The 16504-nt window shown below is 41.4% G+C and overlaps 1 protein-coding gene across 1 annotated transcript in view; it reads left to right on the forward strand.

The window, feature by feature from the left end:
* Window positions 1–1736: 1736 nt before the first annotated feature.
* MECOM (MDS1 and EVI1 complex locus) overlaps window positions 1737–16504 on the forward strand; it is a 136585-nt gene continuing 121817 nt past the window's right edge. Inside the window, exon 1 of the mRNA XM_030456178.1 lies at window positions 1737–1862. The gene's annotated coding sequence lies outside the window, so the exon portion shown is untranslated. The remainder of the gene's footprint in view (window positions 1863–16504) is intronic.

Consider the following 16504-nt stretch of genomic DNA (forward strand, 5'->3'; position numbering starts at 1 on the left):
TCCATCCATCAAGCATTTGATTCCTCTGGAGTATAGGCAGAATAAAATTAGTCTGGCATTGCAGAAGAGGGAGTGACTTGCACATTTCTCCTCCAAACATGGTACTTTTTGTAAACTCACACACCTCCATCCCTCCTGTGGCACTGGAGGGATGGGAGCTGCTCAGAATCACCTTGGCACAAGGGTTTGATCAAAGTGAGGTGCAGAGCTGGGCAGCTGCAGGTTGGTTGGGAAAGTTGCAGAGTTGTTGCCTCTTTTTGATGAACTGTAAACTATTTTCACACCTCTGCCTAAGCTTCTTTCACCTTTCTGCCTATGGATTTCTCTGCCTTTTAGCATTATTTATGTCACATGCCTCTGAAAACATCTTGGTCTTCTTGTAATTCTAGAACATTGATAGTTATCATAATATTTATTTTTTTGCAGTCTTTGAATCCCGAGCCAATTTTTTTGTCTTTTCTCTTTTTTAAAGTACTTTTTTTGTTGTGTTTTTGTTTTTTTTTTAAAGTGTGCTGTATGCCTAAAGACAAAGTTCTCCCTGTATTTGCTATCAGAAGAGATAATTCTGGCATAGACTGCCTTTTCCATATTTGCAAAACAGTGTTAAAGATAGAGTAGATAACACATTCATACAGCAGTAACCTTTGCATTTTTGCCTTTATCCTCAACTTATATTTTTTCCATTTGTTGTAGGCATTTTACCTTTTAAAGGAATTAAGGGTGGGAAAACATAATAAGCCTTTTTGGTCACAGTAATGTGATATTTTTCTAGCAGAAACGGGGGGCCTTTTGCTAAACCCTTCAGGTGATTGTTCTGGTGGATTTAGAGGTTTCCTTGGTTTCAGATGGAGTGAGGATATCCAAGTGCTGTTTACAATAACTTCCTTGTTCTGTAATTTTCCTTTGGCATCTGGTTGATACCAGCAAGCTTGTGCATTCCCATCAGCTCTCTGTTGGTTTTATGCAAATCTCTCTCATCCCTCTACAAGTCCTTTCAAGTTAAAATAATGTTTCCTCATGCTCTCTTGTATTACTTGTAATTCCTGCACAGTGACCTGTTAGCCACCCATATATTGGGCACAAAAGACAGAATCTGTGTGAATCAGATATCTCTTATCTCATCCCTGTTTGTGTTCTACCTTTCCCCAAGGCTCATCCCTTCAATGCCCAAATACCTGAGGTCTCTCATGTCTGGCCAACATGCCCTTTCCATTACTCATGGCAAACTGATGAGCTGAGAGATAAAAAGGTAGGTGGTGTGTAGAGTAGTGGCACAGCCAGAAGACAGAACAGGCTCTTTGAGCCCTGTCTTTGTGGTTTTCACTGGGGTTTAGCAGCCAAACTCTCCTTTTCAAGGAGGTTAGACAATGGCAGTGGTTTGTTTAGTGGTATGAGTTTACCATGGCCATAAATTTGCAGTGGTTTAAGATGAAACAACTTTCATGGTATGTGAAACTCTCCCAGCAGGCATAAGGGTGCCTGGAGCCCTCAGAAGGTGGTTTCATATCCCTGCTACACTTGTACATGGGTATGAAACTGAGGTCAGACAAGCTTTACAAAACCAGGACAGGAAGAGCAATGCTTTGGGGAGTCACTGTCACCAGGCTGAAGGAAGAGATGGGAGACAGAAGCAATGGCTCTGTAATAACTGTGCTGTGTTACAGTTACTTCAGCCTTGAAAAAGCTGCTGTCTCCTGGTGTGGTGGGGAACATCCATTCCTCAGAAGAAGAATCTTCCCTGCATCAGCTGTATTCTGAATATAAACCCAGCCCCCCACTGGCAGTGGGAGCTGCTGAACACTTTTCTGTATGAATTTCTACTTTTTACCTCGTGCAAGTTTCCTCAAGGAGATTATTTTCTGGTAAGAATATCTCCTGAGACTTGATTTAGATTTCAATAGTATAATGCTGGTTTGCCTTGAAAAAGTTTAGATGGCCTTGAATGATTGTGTTAAAAATGGTGGCATTCTGGTCTGCACAGACTCTGGAGGCACCAAGGGGAGCAGGGTTTGCTGTTGGATTTATTTACTGAATGTTGGTGTTGGTCTCAGTTCTGCAAACTTTATTCTGTTACTAGGCTCAACGAGCAAGGGTGAAATACCAAAGGTAAAAATAGCTTATTTTTAGTGTAAAACTATTGTTAATTTTATCACTTGATTTTATTAGTTACAAGGTATGAGAATTTAATCAGTGGCATAAAACATGAATAATGCAAATACCTGCAACATATTAAATCAATATTTTTTCTACTTAGATTTCAGAGAAGTATACTTGATATGTTTTGTTACTTTTCTTTTTTTGGATGTTTTTATAAATGTGATTCCTTCAGAGATCATTACTGCTGATGTCAGAAGAAAAGCCATAGGCAGCCCAGGTTGGGTATCAACCCTCCTGGTGCTTAAATTACCAGAAAAAGGAAAAGATAGAAATTTATTTAACTACTGTAGTGCAAAACAAAAGGCAGTCTGCTACTGTGGCAAGTATGCTGTGTGCTCCTCAGTGCCCTGGCTGATCATAAATACAGTTTTAGGCTTCAAAGAGAGGAGAGTTGAAAATACACAACTTTCCATAGGCTTGCTTTCAGAATTTCATTTTGACTTTTGCTAATTGTCAAGAGATCTGGATGTATGCAGGAGCTTATTTCAGGCATCCTTCATGGGTATGGTGCCTCTGAAGTGAATGGCTCTGATTCTTTCTCTTATGATGGTGTAAATTCAAAATACTAAACAGAAATGCAAAAACTGCATTATGCTAATAATAATAATGTCAGGTGAAATTATTATATTGGTCCCTTCTGGTCCTTGCATTGAAGATTCCAACACTGCAATATAAGAGTAAGGAAAGGATGAGAATGATTTAATTTTATTTTCTGTAGCAAGGTTTCAGAATTGCCCTCACTTCTCAGCTATCTCTGTGTTCATGGAGCCATCAGTAAATATGCTCAAGATATATGGACTGCAATTAAAACAGCCTGTAAGAATGTAAGAGCCTAATGGTCTAATTTTTCAGTTATGTCAGAGGCTTTGGGAATTGAGGTTGTGCTTATTATCTTCCAGAAGGCACCTTTCAGACAGCTTGGCCTGAGTCAGACAGGAGTCTGGGTTTGCAAGGAGCAGACTCAACCCCAGAGCCACAGTCAGACACCAGCATCCTAATGTGAGCACTTCCCTGGGGTTGTGCTTTGTCCCACAGTGAAGGGTGACATGGATCATGCACCCAGCACAGGAAAAATCCAGGCTAATCTGCACGCAGAAAATGCACAGATGCATCCCAGTGGTCAGCCCTGAGGTTGGAAGCTCTTGGCCCTTCCCAAAAGGAGATAGCATCCATATTAACCAGGCTAAATTTGTGAGACTCCATGTAGGTGTAAAAAGAGGAGGGTGTTTCAGACACAGAATAAGGCATGGATAGACTGGCCATAAGCCATGTTCAACGGGGTCCCTACCACTTTGCTTCTTACAAGACTCATGGTGCTGGTCAGGTCCCTCTCCATCTCTGTCCTGTGTGTCTCCTCCTAGGGCTTCAGCATCCACTAAGAACATGGAAAGCAGCCCAATGCAGGCTTTGGACAGGGCACACAGCATGGTGTTCTTGTGTTACACGTGGCTGTTATACATCTCCAAGGGGCAGAAGAGCATAGAGAGAGAAGCATTCATCTTGTCCTCATATAGCCTGACTTTTCCAAGACTGTTTCCACTAAAGCTGGTCCCACAGGATTAATGTCAAAGGGGTGTTCAGATGTTCTGGGCTGATAAAAAGTGGTGTGCCAGCATTCAGAGCCCTCAAGTCCGTGTTCAAATTAAAAATAATAATAAAAAAAGAGAGAGCAGCAACATTAAAATAGTTGAGGTTCAAAAAGCAAAAGGAAAAACCTCCTCAGTTCTCTATGATAACACCATTGTTTCCATTTTTTATTATCTTGCTTGTTACACGCCAATGAAAAACAACACAGATCGTCAATAAGGGTTTTAATTGCAAAGATTTCCTGTGACGTGAGTGTTAATGAATGTCAAGGCAATAACACAAAAGACATTACTTGTTTAATGATTGATAGAACAAGAAAAGCACGAGGTCTTTTGCAGGATAAATGACTACTGTTCTGTGTTCCTTTACATTAGCAGTATCAACACTTAGATCACATGGCAGGAGATAATGGTCCAGGAGATAAAGTACAGAATCACAGTCTGTTATACAATAACATAGTAATGATAATTAATGTGCATTTCTTTGGCCATTCTCATGCTTGTCAGCACTGAGCCATGGGGACCATGGCTGTTGACTTAAACATGGAGAGGACAGGACAGGGCACTGGGCTGGTCCAGGAGTCTGACTTGTGTTCTACTGCCAAGATATCAGACCTTAAAAGCTTGCCTTGTCAACTGGTTTAAGTGGACATTCATGTATGCAGATTTTCTGTGTTGTAGTAGCAATATACCTCAGCTGCTCAGAGTAATTTGGCTGAAAAAAGGAAGACTTTTAAACCTATAGTTTGATGGCACACTTCAAAACAAGCCCTTGGGTTTTGGCCAGGAAGGATCAACATCATGACACCCACTTAAAGGCTCATCATCTTTTCAGTAATACAGATGTAATAACTGGGAGCTTCCTCAAAACAAAAAGACCCAAAAGGTAAATTTCCTGGAGAAGAAGTTTGGTCAAAATCTACAGTGTGTAAATACTTTCCGTAGCTGCAAGCTGTCTGAGGAATGCTTCATGGTGTGGGCAACAGCCCCAAACCACCCCCTCACATGGCTTTGGGTATTAAGACCTTGGAAAAGTTGTCCAGTTTGGTTTGGTTTAAATGGGTTTGGACTCACCAGGTTTCACTGAACGATGTGCACTTGGCAACTTTTGACCAGTTTATGCCCTGAGGTTTCAAGTGCCCCTGGAACTCTGCAACAGCCTCCAAAAATGTGCTAAATATGAGAAAGTTTTCATGGTGAAAATTAGTTCATGGTTTGGCAATCTTTGGGGAGTCAGAAAAAAATGTTTGGATGGTTTAATTATTGGCCTTGAACCACAAATTAATGGAGCTGCACACAGCCTTTGGTTTCAAAGTGTAGCACTGGATAGTGTTTCCTCATTTTGGAAAGGTTGGTTTGCAGCTATCTGCCTTGGCATGGGATTGCTGCCTGAAAGCTGTACTGGTAAAATTATAGGTGTTTCCTCTAGAGTAAGTATTTTATTCAAATTAATAATACAATTTTAAATATCTAAAATTAATTTTTTTTAACTAGAGCATCTCTGCTTACTCCAGGCTAAAAAATTCAGAAGTTTTACAAATGCCTTTGTAGCAATTTCAAGTTCCTGGAGGTGTTTGTTAGCTTTGCATTAAATCGTTCAAATATTTTTTTGTCTTCTGAAAGCTCACCAAAGCTGGTTTTGAGCTTTACTTGAATAAAATATGCACAGAATTGTGCCATTTCTCTTCCTTTATAAAAAGCAGCTTTTAAAGAACTGCCAAGAGCCAGTTTGACCAATAAACATGTGTCTTGAGGTGTACCTGGGATGGCAGTCAGAGGCTCTTGGACATCCTGGAGAGGACATGGGGGGTCTTGAATAGGCTGGTTTCAGATTTTGGTCCTGTGGGGTGAGTGTGCATGGTGTGCAAGACCTACTGAGCCTTCCCTCCTCCTCTTGCTAAGCTGGGTTTGGGCAGTGCAGGTGTGCTCCTGTTTTACAGCATTTCACCTTTCCCAGTCCTGGCTGTGCATCCTCCTCCCCATCCCCTGAGTTTTGTATATTCAGAGCTCAGCCCAACTTCAGAGGTGACTAAAGTCTGGCAGGAGCTCGGTGTTGAAGGCAGCAAGCAGAGCAACAATCTAAAGAGGTGTTGAGTGCTTTTTTAATGTTAAATTTCTTCAGTAGTGGTGCCAGGGAGGAGAGGACAGCACAGCACAGCACAGGATGCATGAGCAGGGCCTGAGCAGTGCTCTGCTGCCAGTGTCCTCACCCAGGCATCCTCATCCCTGTGCTGATCCTCTGGGGCAACCACTGAGAGGGTTCCTGTAGCAAATTAGCCTTTAAAGTGTGTTTAATTTAAACATGTTAGTAGTCACTTAAAAAAATTTCCTAGCTCTGTGGTGTGCAACAGCAAGTGCTTACCTGGGACACTTGTGTTCAGCAGAAAAAATCCACAAAAAGGAAAATGTAAAAGAAAGAACTGGGAAAAAAATTGGCTTTCAAGTATTCCATCAAGAATACTTGGATTTAGGCTTTATTTTGGCTCTTGTCTTATGAAGTATTGCAGAGGTAACCCCAAATTGCCTCGTATTCAATCCAACCCCAACCTGCTTTAATCTCCATTCTGCAGACCAAGTGGTTTTGTGGCTCTGTTTCACTCCCAGCCTCAGGACAGGCGGTCAGGGGGTAAGGGAACTTCTACCTGTCATTTCCAATTTTAGGATCAGGACCTAGGCTTGGGAAATCACTTAAGCATGTGCCTGAAGTAAAGCTTTTCTTGTGCAGTGGTGCCCTCCTCCAAAGAGATGTTCTCAAGTATTTAATGCTGGAAACTGGGCTGACCTAGGGAGGTTGCTTTTTTTCCCTGGCACCGTGAAGGACCAAACCCCTGAGTTCCCAAAGACTCAATCCCATTGACCTCCTTGCTGCCCTTCCTAAGGAAAAAAGGTTGGGAGAGCAAGAGCAGCCTCCTGGCATTTCTGTGACTCCCTCAGCAGAACACAGCCCTCCACTCTCCTCGGGGGAGCATGTTAAGACATTAATGAAATTCACAAAGCAAAGAGGCTCATCCATATAAATGGGTGATTTAAATAATGAGGAAGGAGGAAGGATGTGGTTCAGTGTCAGTACTGATTAATTAGGGCATAAAATAAATAACCCTCCTAACAACATTGGCTGCTTCCACTCTAACTTACTCTATTAGCAGGTGATGGAGTTAATACAAGTGACAGTGTAATTACAGGTTAGTTAACCAGCTCATTATGACGTTTGCTTCGTTTCAGGGGATGGACCTATTTACACACCCACATTTTCCTACTGTAAAGAACCTAATGGCAAAGGATTGATAAAAATTGGTTGCTAATCCTGTGGTTTCACCACTTGTCAGGCACAGGTTTTCTGCTCCCCCCTACCCCCTTTGGGAAAGTCAACCACCCCGATGCCAAAAAGCCTGGAATAATTCCCCCATGTGCTTGTTTGATGTCAGAGCTGAGGTCATGGGTAGGTATTGTGCTCTTATGAGTAAGCACGTTTATCTAATGTGTGGCCACACAAAGAAATGATGAACAGATGTTAACAGTGAGGGTTTTTTCACATCTTAGCTCTTTTGTATGGAAGTTTCATTGAAATGTTTTGCCTGTTAACTCTATGAGTGTCAGGCAAAAGAGAGAAAACATATACCTGGATTTATAGGGTTTTTAGAGTGGATTTTTAAAAACACACAGCAAAGAACTGCTGATGCAACAAGCTCTTTACATTTAATACTTCAGTGGCTGCTGGCCAATAGCTCCTGCAGCTTGTGGTCTGGATCACAAATTTCTCATAGAAAGAGAAGAAATGCAGAATCAGTTCTCCTGGATTATAATGCATTGCTACCCAAACTTCACATCACCATCAAACATGACATCAAATCCTCAGTTTGTTTCATGGCTCCATGGAAGTGCTGAAGCTCTTCTGAAATCTTTTTAGCTGTTGGTCAATGGGTTTTATTTTTTTTCCCTGTAGAATGGGAAGAAGGTTGGGAGGAGGAAATCAGACAATTTTCCTACATTGGGGTTTTGTGACAGTGATATTGATACCATATTCCTGAGGTCTCCTTAGGTCACTACAGCTAAAAATAGGATCTGTAAGTGAGAGTTTGCACAACTTTGAGTACAGGTGATTATTGTACAGGGCTTGTTTAAGGTTTATTACTTACTATTCCTTCCCAGAGTTAGTGTATATGTTTTTCTAAGTAATCTGAAACATATTGCAAACTCTCAGTGCCTCAGTTTCTCTACTTCTTATCTACAGGAGATAGAACTTGATTTTGAATTATACAATGCCTTTGAAATATTTTAGAATTTTTGAGTAAAACATCCAAATACTATGAATTGTTACTAAAAGAGCAACAAGATTTGATTCTTTAGAATTCCAGATAAATATCCATATTTCTGTTTCAGTGTAAATTATAACATTATCCTTTTTTGTAGTAAGTCACTTTTTTATATGCTATAGAAAGTCACTTTGAATTCAAATATAAAATGAGGCCATCCATCATGTTAGCAATTTAATTACCTCGGTATATATTTTTTCAGCAAAAAAAAAAAAAAAAATCCCAAACACAGCAAAGCACCTCTGTTATTTGTTGTGTGTGTATATCTTATTACAGATTCATTGCCCGAGGACAGGCAGGGCTGTCAGCAGGGCAGTTCTTGTGGTTAGAAATGCTGAGATGGGGAGCAGATAAGACATGAAGTCCTTGTGCCTTCTGTTCGAGTCCACTCCGCGCCGTGTTTGCTCGGGGCCTTACCTGTTAGATTCCCTGTAATCTTTGTTGCAAGAGTGAAATGGTGCCTTGTAAAGCAATGAAGTGTGACAGGGATATTGAAAGGGTCGAATGAGGTAGAAATGTGATATTTTCTGTCTTCTCTGGGCCCAGGAAATAAGGGTCTGGCTGCTGAACTGGGATTTGGCATTCACCATCACGTTCGTGACAAGAAAGTTGTGAGATTTATTGGTTAGCACTTGCAGAAGAGGCAAAGTAAGCAATGCTCACCATTTATCTAATTGTTTCACCATCTGGTTTCACAGCAACTGAAGATTAAGCATTGAGGAAACTGGGAAACTACAGACAGCAAGGCAGGGCAGGCAGAAGGGCTCTTATTCATTCAAGTTTTGCTAGTAAAATTCACAAAATACTTAGGTATCCTTCAGACATCGAGATAAATGTCATGGTTTCCAATATTCATTTTGAAGGGTTAGATAATTTAATGGCCACTAAAACATGTAGCAATAAACGCTGAGATAATGAGCAGTGTAATGAAATAACTTGGTTTAGGGAATGAGCAGATTCAAGAGGTGGGGTGGAAAAGGAGATCTCTTTCCTGCCCCTATCATGGCACCCAAACCATGTTCTGGTACAAGAAGAGACTAATTGACTGATTTTCCAATATAGCTCTTGAAGCAAACAAGGCAAATCATCTTTGGGGCTTGAAAGAAGCAGGAAAAAGCATGTGGGTGAAATGGTATAAGTGGAAGAGATATGAGGATAATATTTAAGAGGAACACAGCTCAATCTTTTTTATTCTCTTGGATCGAAATCTGTGGAATAAAGGAGACCAGATACTCTTTCATTCCCTCTCTTTTCCTACATCTGTTTTCTTTATGAATTTTGCCCTATTAGGGCCCAAAAATCTCATACCTTTGACTAGTTTCATTTGGACTTCAGTACCAAGCTTGAAAAGCAGTTATTTTGTCTGCACATGTTATTTTTCCATAAGCACATCCTACAAATAAAGTCTTCGGGGAGGTTTAAAATTGGTCTGCAAGAGCAAGAAGAGAGAAACAAGCTGGCTTGTTTTACATAAAAGGCTGTGCAGGTATCGACCCCAGAAAATTTGTCAAGTCAACACCTCATGATGGCTTAGCTGCTGGGCTTGGCCATACAATATTTAAATCAGGCTCTGGTTTTTTACGCCTTGGTTTTTAACATATGGAACCTGAGTGAGTGAGGAGAAACAGAAGCCCCATGTGAGTATTTCTTCTCAGGAGCTGAAGCAGCTCTGCTGAAGTTTGGCCATAAAGTCTTTAAACTCCCCCTTCTCTGGGGAAGGGTTGGGCAAACTTCTCCACATCTGCCAGTGGTTGTGTTTCAAACCAATTCTCCAGAAGCTTGTAAAGCAGCACAGGTGAAGCATCTTTCCAGTAAGGGGATACTGGCTGCATGCAGAAGAGCCTGGGGAACATGGGCAGAGAGGTCCCAGCCATGGGATGGTTGATCTCAGCCTGGGATACTGGGAGAAGCTGCTAAATAGCTGGTTCTGAAGCTGGAGGATCAGGGCTCAGCATGAAACCAGTGCCCAGCCTGGAGCTGTTGGTGATTCCCCTGCTTGGAAAAAAAAATTGATTTATTAGAAAAAACCCAAAAAACCAGATCCATTAAAATCCAAGAGGGTTTCCTGAGAGTTTTCCCCCTGCGTTAAGGCTTCCCTTGGGAAATATTTCTCAGGGTTGGGTCTGGTGGCAAGGGGCACAGAAAATGTCTGCAGAGTGCCAAACCCCAGCCAGGCTGGGCCCAAGAGCAAATGAGTCAATTCAGCCTGGTTGGGTGTCTGACCCAGAGCCCGGTGCTACAGCTGGCTCTTGTCCCAAGGCACATCCTGACCACCACCATCTGAAGATGCTGAGTGTCTGCTTGGGTGTTGGTCTGTTATCTGGAAAAGAAAGAAGGAATAATAAGAAAATATCCAAAATGAAGGATAACCAAGTAAATGAGCAAAGCAGCTTTTCCTTTGCAGCATGTGGCTTCACAGCCACCTTCTGTCACTAGAGATGTGAGGAGCCAAGGTAGTTTCACCCACATGGCAGGTCTTTTAGGTCCTGAGAAACAAAATATCTAGCAGTGTACTGTTTATCTGTCATCTTCTGAAAGAAGGTGAATACCCAGATACCAGGGAACATCTGGCATCTTCATCCATATGAATTCTGAGATATATTGTTTAGCTGTAGGGGAAATGATTGAATGGTCTTCCTTCCACCCGAGCCTCAGTGTTTTGGGGGGAGAGTGTCTATATTTACATACTTTTAATGGAAAAAGTTGAAATAATTTATTTAAAATTTATCATTTGTTTTCAGCTTTCCCATTTTGTTTCTCTAGTGTCAGCTTTTTTCTTGCTTTGAGAGATTTATGTGGCTGAATCGTGTTTCTATTGAATACAACTTTGTAATAAAACACATTTTTTTCTTAACATTTTTAGACTTTAAAAAAAAATAATCTAAGCAAGTTGAAATATAAATGAAATCCTGACTTATGTGTCTAAGTGACTGAATTCAGGATTTTTCCTGAGTGCTTGATTCAAGAGTAGCGTTGACCTTTTAGGTTCCAGTTCTGATTTAGTTGGGTTTTTTTTTTTCCCACACTGATATTTCAGAATTCCCTGAATATTTCAGGTTTCTATGGATCCCTAGCAATTCTATAAACCAGGATTTTCAGGGTATAGAGGAGATGCTGTGGTATAGTTAAAAACTAAATCTAAACTTATCTTAATCTGAATCTGGTGACCTCAACAGAGGGATTTTATTATTTCTTCTCTTTGTGATCAAAGATAGTGCCAAGAGCTGGATGAAAGCTTTTACTGAGTGCAAGAATAGATGCTCAAGCACACTGAAAAGTGTAACTAATGTTGCTTTAATAAAACATAAATTCTGAGTCCTGCTCCCTGCCAGCTTGACGCGGGTGGACTCTATTAAGGCTTTTTCGGCCGCGCTTGCAGGCTGGGAGGTTGGGATGGGAAACCCGTGCTGCCTGGATACAGTCCAGGGAGGAACTCCACACAGAGTACAGCCAACACTGGAGAACTTCTTCTTCCAGGTCCTTTAAAGTCAGAGCAGGGAAATATTCAGCTGAGCTAGAGGGGAAAAGTGAAGACACGGCGAGACAGATTTTGAGGAGCTGCTTGGTGGGCACTTAGGGGGCTTTGGGTGCAGGGAAACATCTGCAGAGGTTCATGCTAAATGAAGGTGATGGACCACTACAGCTAACCCAGTAGGTAATGGGAATGTTCATCATCATTTTAGGGGGTGCTTTTGAGCCAAATTCAGGCTCTTGGGGGTGTCTGGGTAAAATGCAGTAACCTGAGTTATGTAGACAGGAGAGCTGCTGCTGCCCTTTGGGGAATGTAAGAATAAATCTGATTTTATGTAAGTGATTTCAGTTACATATTTGGGTATCCAGTAGCAGATTTTAAGCTGGGCTGGTTGTCAACATCTCTGCCTGATGGGAATGCCCCCCTGGATTAAAATTTGGCAATTGTGATAGTTGGGCAAAATGTGTGGGTGCAATTACAAACACTATTATTTTTTTAATGATAGCCCTTTGAAATGGCATGGGAAGGGAGGATCTATCAGTTGGTTTTCTTTTGGATAATGGCAAAGAGAAACTGCTTTAAGTTGATAACTCACAGGTTTAACATTTGAATCAGACAAATTTCTTTAATATATGTTTTAAATCAAGAAAGTAGGTGGCACCCTAAACCCATTTGGGTAGTGCTCCAAACCCAAATATAGGTTTTTTTCTAGCCAAAAATGAAGACAGGATTTTCCAGCTTGCACTTATCACTGTGTTTCAGATTTGGTTTCAGACAAATGTACCATCCTATTAGTTTGTACAAATTTCAAACCAAAAACAAACAAAAAAGAAAAACTAGTGAATGAGAATGTGAGAATGTAGCGTGGCCTCTCGTGTCCTTTGTGCTTGTAGAGAGCAGAGACAGCCACTGCCTAACTCATCCCTCAGCAGAAACACCACCAGGTACCCCTGTTAGCAAAACGAAGCAGATTTGATATTTGAGTTTAATAACAACTACTTTTAAAAAGACTTTGGGTTCAAAGCAGGAAGTTCACTAATAGGTTTGAAGCAAACGTGTTCCTGATTACACCCCATTAAGAAAGTGGAATGCAGAGAGCAGAGCTTCCCCCGAGGAAGCCCCAGCCCGCATGGGACTTGAGGTCTGCAGCCAGCCCAGAGCTGATGCCAGACCTGCTGACCCTGTGAATTTTGCAGTGTGTTTTCCAAGATAATGTGTCTTTTGGGCTTCAGTGGGAAAGAGGGGAAGAGATACTTCACTTCATGGATTTCGAAAGGGTCTGGAATAAGCTCAGTTTGTTGTGAGTTTTGTTCTCGTACGTGTTTGCTCATCTCTCATAACAGAGGGAAAACACAAAAGTGTCTTCAGCTTTGCTATATTTTGGCACAGTCGCTTGTTCCATGGCTGGCCTGTGTGCATCCAAAGCAATGATGCCTGTTCCAAGTGGTTTCTGGTGAGGCAGAGCTGTACATTGCATTTGAATCATAACATGAGTCTGGTATGAGTCTTGTCATGATGTGTTCTTGTCTGTGGAATATAAAAAATTTCTTTAATATTTTTCATCAGAAAAACCCATGGAAAAAACAAAAAAAGTAGACATGGTGAAACCTTAGAGGATACAATATTCCAGGGACTTTGTACATGCAGGGCCTGCTGGACTGGTCTCTATGCCCAGGGATAGAAATGCTTCAGTGGCTTCTTTGTGATCAAGCATCACTGGAGATGGTTGGGAAACCTGCAAGTGGTGATCAGGAGGTGGAACAAAGTGAAGGAAGGCTCAGGGATCTGATCAGAAATCACAGCACTAATGTCAGCAGTGTTTCTTGGAAGGGCTACATTATAACTCAACTTTATAACTGGGAATTTGTGCATATGCCAGCTATCCCAGACGAGGCAGTTTTAAATGCACACACATTTCATTCTGTGTGACAACACCTTGAAAACGTAGGGTAGTTAAGACAAACCACCGTCAATTAGGTTTATTGGATGATGTCAGTGATGTAGGTGATATATATGTAATCATGGAGTTAGAAAAAGGCCCCCTCTTCTCTGGATCTGCAAACAGTTTGTCAATATGGGGACAAAATTTACAGTGACAGTTGGTGTGATTTTGCAATATGCAAAATGGACTTAATTAGCAGCATGAGAAACCACTGCATCACGTGTAAGGGTTTTGATTTGTGCTTCTGCTGTTTCTTTCAAAAACATTGCAAAGCAAATGGCAGAATTATTTTCAGTCTGTTTCTCTGGATTTACTGGAAAGAGCCCCAACTACTGTCCTTCAGCTGAAGCTGACATGATCCCTAGCAAGGTGCACAGAGAAGCAGCAGTGCCTGCCCTAAGGGACTTTTATCATCAAAGATCAGTGGGTTTCATTTTCCCTGGTGCTCTTTTTGCCACTTGTGATGATAACATTGCTAACAACTGACACTGACTGTTCACACCCTCTTAATTTAATTAGTTGGAAGCTAGGAGTAGTGACAACTAATAGTAAAGGAACAAAACCTTCAGAAATTATCCCTTAATTATGTGTATATAATCAATCCCACAAGATGGGTTTCAAATCCAACATTAATGCATTTTTTTCCCCTCAGGACCATAGGTTGGTTGGTGATTCCTAGGAGCTACTCTTGTAAAGGCTTAACCCACTGTTTGCTTATACAGAGTAAACACTTAAAATAACAGCTTCAGTATATTCTAAATCCCTTCTTACTTTGTTCATACAAACTGAGCACTACCCCACTCTCCTGCAGGCTGATCTCACTGTCCTGGTTGAACATGGAACCTATTTTTGCATTAGATTTTTAAGCCCTGTCCATGTTGCTGGTAAGCCTGACCACCTTTCTGCACTGTGCTACAATTCCTTTACTATTTGTTTTAATGTCCCCTTCCTCAGCTTGATTTACTCAAGTCTGTGATTGGAACTGGCTAATGTAAAATTGATCCAAATGAAATTAAATGGAACAAACCCCATTGCTTCTGAAGAAGGAGCTGTGTAAGTTCAGGTTCTCAAATCCTTGGTTTTTCTTACAATCATCTCCATTACTTAATAATTTTATGAGCTTTTATTTTTTTTTCCCCCCCAATTTTTTTCTTCTTACCTATTGTTCAAACTACATCCTTTTTTCATAGGGCAAAGGTGGTTAATATTACATGTACAATGCTCTTCTTCCATTGGGGCAATTCTAATCTGTGCTGATAACGTCTATTTTTGCACAAAATAATTTTTATTCTTTCACAGACTTTTTTTTTTAAATACTGACAAAGAAAGGAGCTTCTTCAGCTTCTCAGATATGTGTTTTGACATTTGTTTTCTTATGAAGTGATCTGTGTTTCAGAAATAGGTTATACTTGTGGGTCAAGAGCTGTTGCTTTAACTAGTGTTCATGCCTTGTATTCACGAAAGGCTGTAATTGATTCCTGTCTCTTTTATGGAATAGTCCTATTTTCCTGCTGAATAGATGCTTCTGGTTCTTTTAAAGGCAGCATTCATCTCAATCAGCTCACAGTTCCTTTTTCTTTACTGTCACCCAGAAGAAGCCCCCTCAGCCTTCTCCCTTCAAATCATAGCTTTCAAATCACTAATTTTTCCCTCTGATTTGATCTTGAGATTCATCAGAGAGCTTCACCTCAACAACAAGCAACTGGTTTGAGATTTAAGATAAAATACCAAAAGTTGGTAATTCTGCTTGCATGTGTCTTTGTTATAGGTGTAATTCTGGGGGGGAGGAAGTTGCAGCTGAGCTGAGGGGTTTCCAGAGGCTGTTCCTAATAGTAGGGGCTTGTGCAGCCTCAGAGCTTTACATTGTAAAAGTGCAGAATCAAAAGGCAAGGAGAAAAAAGTGCAAATTGGGTACAAATAAGGTGTCAGAGCCCACAGGGGGGGTGCAGCACTGTTACATCTCACAAAGTGAGCACAGCTCCCCAGAGGTGGGGGCCAAACCAAATATCACATCCCACAGTGTGGGTATGGGCAGAATGCCCCATAGTAGGGGTTAACCCAGGGAGATGGAAACTGGACCCCCTTGCTTTTTAAACTCCTTCAGAGAGGAGCCTGGGTGTGGCTGGGCCCAATTTTACTCCTTTAATTAATCTCTTTTAACAAACCCTTTGGTGAGATGAAGTTTGGGAATTCCCCACTACTCTAGGACTAAGATTATTACCCAGGAGGTTTGTATAAAAACACAATTCTACTTAAAGCCAAGTAAGACTTTAAAGCATGCCAGATTACAACCAGCAGAATTAGAAATGATGGTACTTTCAAGCAATGGATTACAAACAGCAGAAATGAAGCAAATTGTCAAACCAACAGGTTACAACCAGCAAAATTTAACAAAGAAACAGGGAGTAAAACTTAAAGTTGGAAACCACGTTACCCTTATGTGCTGAGATAAGGTTAGAAACAGAGACACAGAAGGAGAGAGAGATAAAGAAGAGATAGGAAAGATATCACCACCCTTGGATCCAGCAATGATCTTGGTAGGAAGTTGTGGTCCTTGGATGGTGGGCACACATCCAGTACTTTTAAGTGTGCTCTTTCTTGGCACCTGAGCCCACCTTTTTGGGGGAAGGCTTTGGCATAGCTTGTCCAGCCAGGTGTTCACTTGGGCCCCTCTAGATGGGATGAGTGGGCAATGATCCTTCTTTCTGCACAGAGCTTTACCCAGGGCACACACAGGATGGCACTCTGCTTCTGCAGGGCACAGCTTGCCTGTCCCTGTCCCTTATCAAGCAGGGACAGTGTCCTGCCTGGCAGGGTGGCCATCAGACAGATGCAAGGCCAGTGTTCAGCTTATCAGGATGGCCACTGCAGGAGGGGCTGCTCTGTGACAATAGGGCCCCATTTATCAGGGTGGTTTCCCAAATGAGGGTCTCTCCTTGAGAGGAGATTGTCCAGGTGGCTTATCAAATGAAGTCTCCACCCCAGCACAGTGTCCATTTTGGCAAAGTGGCTGTTTTGAGACAAATATTCTGTT

This window comes from Calypte anna, chromosome 9 (genome assembly GCF_003957555.1).
Source record: "Calypte anna isolate BGI_N300 chromosome 9, bCalAnn1_v1.p, whole genome shotgun sequence".
Classification (NCBI taxonomy): domain Eukaryota; kingdom Metazoa; phylum Chordata; class Aves; order Apodiformes; family Trochilidae; genus Calypte; species Calypte anna.